This window comes from Anopheles merus, unplaced genomic scaffold (assembly GCF_017562075.2).
Source record: "Anopheles merus strain MAF unplaced genomic scaffold, AmerM5.1 LNR4000178, whole genome shotgun sequence".
In the NCBI taxonomy this organism is placed as follows: Eukaryota; Metazoa; Arthropoda; class Insecta; order Diptera; family Culicidae; genus Anopheles; species Anopheles merus.
In genome coordinates, this window is record NW_024427758.1 from 50,001 (window position 1) to 56,024 (window position 6,024).

Sequence of the window (6,024 nt, forward strand, 5' to 3'; positions counted from 1 at the left end):
TATGGGCCACATGAGTTACAGCGACTTAGCTTTCCGAATCCCTAGACGAGCCGACTTTAGCCTGGAGAGTAGACTGCCGGTGGCCATCGGGAACGACGTAGCATTAGTTCGAACCATGCGGCTTGACACACACCACAAACCCTACGCATCAAACACCACCAACACGAAACGCATCCAACATACGCTCGAGAGTGTCCACTTTCAACGCCCGAGGACCCGCAGACGGGGACCAAGCACGTCATTATGCACAGCGACCGCCCAGTGCGTCGGATGACCCGGGCACCTTCGCGGACGGCCACTGTAGTTAACTAAATGAGACTTTGGTAATTAGTAGGCACTCAAGAATGTGTGCATCGGTCGGGATTAAACGTCCGATGCGCCATATGCGTTCAACTTATCAATGTTCATGTGTCCTGCAGTTCACATTATGACGCGCATTTAGCTGCGGTCTTCATCGATCCATGAGCCGAGTGATCCCCTGCCTAGGGTTTAAAGAGTGCCTTTCGGCGCCGAGTGGCGTAACCGCGTTCAAAGTTTGGTATGCAACACACTCGACCTGCAACAATGGGTTACTCAAACTTGTACAAGTACAAGTGTTGTCTCTTACGAGACGTCTTGATATGCTCTCTACAAAAGCGTGCGCTAGAGTAGGTACAAATTAATGCACGTCCCAGATAGTGACGATCTCTGGGAGGAAGAACCTTAAGGAACTTCCCGCACACATCAAGACTAGGGTTTGGGCGTGTCCATGCCGGCGCCGAGTACAAGTTACCGCGTTCAAAGTTTGGTAAGCAGCGCACTCGACCTCCAACACAACACGTCCCGTGTCTTGATATGCTCTCTACAAAAGCGTGCGCTAATGCAGGTACAAATTAATGTACGTCCCAGATAGTGACGATCTCTGGGAGGAAGAACCTTAAGGAACTCCCCGCACATATCAAGACTTATAGGTGAGAACGGCCAATCACCTATTTCTCTTAGTAAAACTCACAACTCATTCCTTGGGTTTGGAAGTGTCCATGTCGGTGCCGAGTACAAGTTACCGCGTTCAAAGTTTGGTAAGCAGCGCACTCGACCTCCAACATAACCCTTCACGTCTTGATATGCTCTCTACAAAAGCGTGCGCTAATGCAGGTACAAATTAATGTACGTCCCAGATAGTGACGATCTCTGGGAGGAAGAACCTTAAGGAACTCCCCGCACATATCAAGAATTATAGGTAGAACGGCCAATTACCTATTTCTCTTAGTAAAACTCACAACTCATTCCTTGGGTTTGGAAGTGTCCATGTCGGTGCCGAGTACAAGTTACCGCGTTCAAAGTTTGGTAAGCAGCGCACTCGACCTCCAACATAACCCTTCACGTCTTGATATGCTCTCTACAAAAGCGTGTGCCTATGTAGGTACAAATTAATGTACGTCCCAGATAGTGACGATCTCTGGGAGGAAGAACCTTAAGGAACTCCCCGCACATATCAAGAATTATAGGTAACGCTGCCAATTACCTGTTTCTCTTAGTAAAACTCACAACTCATTCCTTGGGTTTGGAAGTGTCCATGTCGGTGCCGAGTACAAGTTACCGCGTTCAAAGTTTGGTAAGCAGCGCACTCGACCTCCAACATAACACTTCACGTCTTGATATGCTCTCTACAAAAGCGTGCGCTAATGCAGGTACAAATTAATGTACGTCCCAGATAGTGACGATCTCTGGGAGGAAGAACCTTAAGGAACTCCCCGCACATATCAAGACTTATAGGTGAGAACGGCCAATCACCTATTTCTCTTAGTAAAACTCACAACTCATTCCTTGGGTTTGGAAGTGTCCATGTCGGTGCCGAGTACAAGTTACCGCGTTCAAAGTTTGGTAAGCAGCGCACTCGACCTCCAACATAACCCTTCACGTCTTGATATGCTCTCTACAAAAGCGTGCGCTAATGCAGGTACAAATTAATGTACGTCCCAGATAGTGACGATCTCTGGGAGGAAGAACCTTAAGGAACTCCCCGCACATATCAAGACTTATAGGTAACGCTGCCAATTACCTGTTTCTCTTAGTAAAACTCACAACTCATTCCTTGGGTTTGGAAGTGTCCATGTCGGTGCCGAGTACAAGTTACCGCGTTCAAAGTTTGGTAAGCAGCGCACTCAACCTCCAACATAACCCTTCACGTCTTGATATGCTCTCTACAAAAGCGTGCGCTAATGCAGGTACAAATTAATGTACGTCCCAGATAGTGACGATCTCTGGGAGGAAGAACCTTAAGGAACTCCCCGCACATATCAAGAATTATAGGTGAGAACGGCCAATCACCTATTTCTCTTAGTAAAACTCACAACTCATTCCTTGGGTTTGGAAGTGTCCATGTCGGTGCCGAGTACAAGTTACCGCGTTCAAAGTTTGGTAAGCAGCGCACTCGACCTCCAACATAACACTTCACGTCTTGATATGCTCTCTACAAAAGCGTGTGCCTATGTAGGTACAAATTAATGTACGTCCCAGATAGTGACGATCTCTGGGAGGAAGAACCTTAAGGAACTCCCCGCACATATCAAGAATTATAGGTAACGCTGCCAATTACCTGTTTCTCTTAGTAAAACTCACAACTCATTCCTTGGGTTTGGAAGTGTCCATGTCGGTGCCGAGTACAAGTTACCGCGTTCAAAGTTTGGTAAGCAGCGCACTCGACCTCCAACATAACACTTCACGTCTTGATATGCTCTCTACAAAAGCGTGCGCTAATGCAGGTACAAATTAATGTACGTCCCAGATAGTGACGATCTCTGGGAGGAAGAACCTTAAGGAACTCCCCGCACATATCAAGAATTATAGGTAACGCTGCCAATTACCTGTTGCTCTTAGTAAAACTCACAACTCATTCCTTGGGTTTGGAAGTGTCCATGTCGGTGCCGAGTACAAGTTACCGCGTTCAAAGTTTGGTAAGCAGCGCACTCGACCTCCAACATAACCCTTCACGTCTTGATATGCTCTCTACAAAAGCGTGCGCTAATGCAGGTACAAATTAATGTACGTCCCAGATAGTGACGATCTCTGGGAGGAAGAACCTTAAGGAACTCCCCGCACATATCAAGAATTATAGGTAACGCTGCCAATCACCTGTTTCTCTTAGTAAAACTCACAACTCATTCCTTGGGTTTGGAAGTGTCCATGTCGGTGCCGAGTACAAGTTACCGCGTTCAAAGTTTGGTAAGCAGCGCACTCGACCTCCAACATAACCCTTCACGTCTTGATATGCTCTCTACAAAAGCGTGTGCCTATGTAGGTACAAATGAATGTACGTCCCAGATAGTGACGATCTCTGGGAGGAAGAACCTTAAGGAACTCCCCGCACATATCAAGAATTATAGGTAACGCTGCCAATTACCTGTTTCTCTTAGTAAAACTCACAACTCATTCCTTGGGTTTGGAAGTGTCCATGTCGGTGCCGAGTACAAGTTACCGCGTTCAAAGTTTGGTAAGCAGCGCACTCGACCTCCAACATAACACTTCACGTCTTGATATGCTCTCTACAAAAGCGTGCGCTAATGCAGGTACAAATTAATGTACGTCCCAGATAGTGACGATCTCTGGGAGGAAGAACCTTAAGGAACTCCCCGCACATATCAAGACAAATAGTTAAGAACGGCCAATCACCTGTCTCTCTGCGAGACGTGTATAAAACACTGAATATAACTCACAACTTAACCCGTAAGTAGGGAAGTGTCCATGTCGGCGCCGAGTGCAAGTTACCGCGTTCAAAGTTTGGTAAGCAGCGCACTCGACCTCCAACATAACCTTTCCCCGTCTTGATATGCTCTCTACAAAAGCGTGCGCTAATGCAGGTACAAATGAATGTACGTCCCGGATAATGACGATCTCCGGGAGGAAGAACCTTAAGGAACTCCCCGCACATATCAAGACCAATAGTTAAGAACGGCCAAGCACCAGTTAGGGAGTGCGTGTAGGCGCCGAGTACAAGTTACCGCGTTCAAAGTTTGGTATGCAACGCACTCGACCACCAACACAACACGTCCCGTCTTGATATGCTCTCTACATAAGCTTACGCAAATGCAGGTACAAATGAATGTACGTCCCGGATAGTGACGATCTCCGGGAGAGAGAACCTTAAGGAACTCCCCGCACATATCAAGACTGAGGTTTTGCCGTGCATGTCAGCGCCGAGTGCAAGTTACCGCGTTCAAAGTTTGGTAAGCAGCGCACTCGACCTCCAACATAACACTCCAACCTCGTTATAACTCATTATAACCACGTTAATGATCCTTCCGCAGGTTCACCTACGGAAACCTTGTTACGACTTTTACTTCCTCTAAATCATCAAGTTCGGTCAACTTCGGCCGTGCCAACTGCAACTCACGAAGGAATCGCGGAAGGTGTGCCTCCAGAGACCTCACTAAATAATCCATCGGTAGTAGCGACGGGCGGTGTGTACAAAGGGCAGGGACGTAATCAGCGCTAGCTAATGACTAGCACTTACTAGAAATTCCAGGTTCATGGGGACCATTGCAGTCCCCAATCCCTACTAAATGAGCATTTGGGTGATTTCCCGTTCCTCTCGGAATGGGGGCGCCATAAGGCGAGAACACGCTGCTGCTCACATTGTAGCACGCGTGCAGCCCAGAACATCTAAGGGCATCACGGACCTGTTATCGCTCAATCTCATCTTGCTAAACACAAGTTGTCCCGCTAAGCAGGGCAAACTAAGTGACGGGCACCCGTGAGGACACCCGCCACTCCTAACGTCAGGTGCGCCCGGAGGCACACTACTGACAGCGTTCTAGTTAGCTTGACTGAGTCGCGTTCGTTATCGGAATTAACCAGACAAATCATTCCACGAACTAAGAACGGCCATGCACCACTACCCTTAAGTTTGAGAAAGAGCTATCAATCTGTCTTACCTCAATAAGTTCGGACCTGGTAAGTTTTCCCGTGTTGAGTCAAATTAAGCCGCAAGCTCCACTTCTTTTTTTTAAATTCTTCAAGAGTTCTTTATTGAGGACCATTGTTTCCCGAAAGAACCCCGCTCCTACCGGCGGGGGGTTACCACTAACGGATTTCCCCCCGCCGGGAATTCCGCCCGTTTGGGCCTTTCTCTTTATTTATTTGAATTCAAAAAACTTTTTTTTCACTATTTTTCCTTTCGTGAAAGGTTTTCGTTGCCGCCTTTTTAACATTAAATATGTTCCGGTAACCGTTGTCCTTGTCCTAATCCTTGCAGGTTTCACCGTATCTTCACAGAGCTGCGTCAGCGCGCGGACACGTTCGCCGATGTTACGGCAGCTCGCTCGTCATCTGTGAGGCTGCTTCTTCGTTCGGCAAGCTGGGAGCTCGGCAGCTCGTCCCGCGGGGGAGGCTGAGCCTCGACCTCCGCTTGCCGTTGCTCCAGCCGCCGCTGCCTCTCTCTCTGCCGCCGGTTAATGCGACGCCGCTCCACTTCCGCTGCAGATGGTGGTAGTCGCCCACGTCGTTGGCGACCCTGCGGAACAGCTCCTAGCACTCCGGCCCGACGCCTTTCCCGGTATTGGAGCTGCATAAAGTTACGCCGCAGTCGCCGCATCTCCATCGTGCGTGGGGAGGGAGGCAATCCCCGGCTGCGCGGGGGGATTGGCGGCTCTGGAGGGCTGACCTCCTCCTCCTCAACCTCCCCTGTTGACTCCGCTGCGTCGTTGGCCGCTGCGTCATTGGCCGCTGCGCGTGCCAAAATTGCAGGGACGACCTCGTTCTCGCCGAGCCGCTCCTGCCGACGCCGCTGCCGCATTCGCCGGGCGCTGCGGTTGCGCACCTCCCGTCGCCTCAGCAGTCTCCGCTCTGCCTCCGCCATGTCCACGGGCGGGCTGGCTGCTGGATCTGGCTGAGCAGCCTCAGCGACTGCCAAGGTAAGCTGCTCCTGCCGCCAGTCCTCCTGCAGCACGGAGAGGATCCGCCGAGCCGCTTGCTGGATGCGGTCCCACGACTCCGCGCTCTCCAGCAGACGACTGCCGATGTTGTCCTCGTCGACGCCGTTCAATA

At 49.9% G+C, this 6,024-nt stretch overlaps 1 non-coding gene across 1 annotated transcript; it reads right to left on the reverse strand.

The window, feature by feature from the left end:
• Nucleotides 1–332: 332 nt before the first annotated feature.
• On the reverse strand, nt 333–490 carry LOC121601777. The gene has a single exon (XR_006006189.1). It is a non-coding gene; the product is annotated as a 5.8S ribosomal RNA (ribosomal RNA).
• Nucleotides 491–6,024: the final 5,534 nt, after the last annotated feature.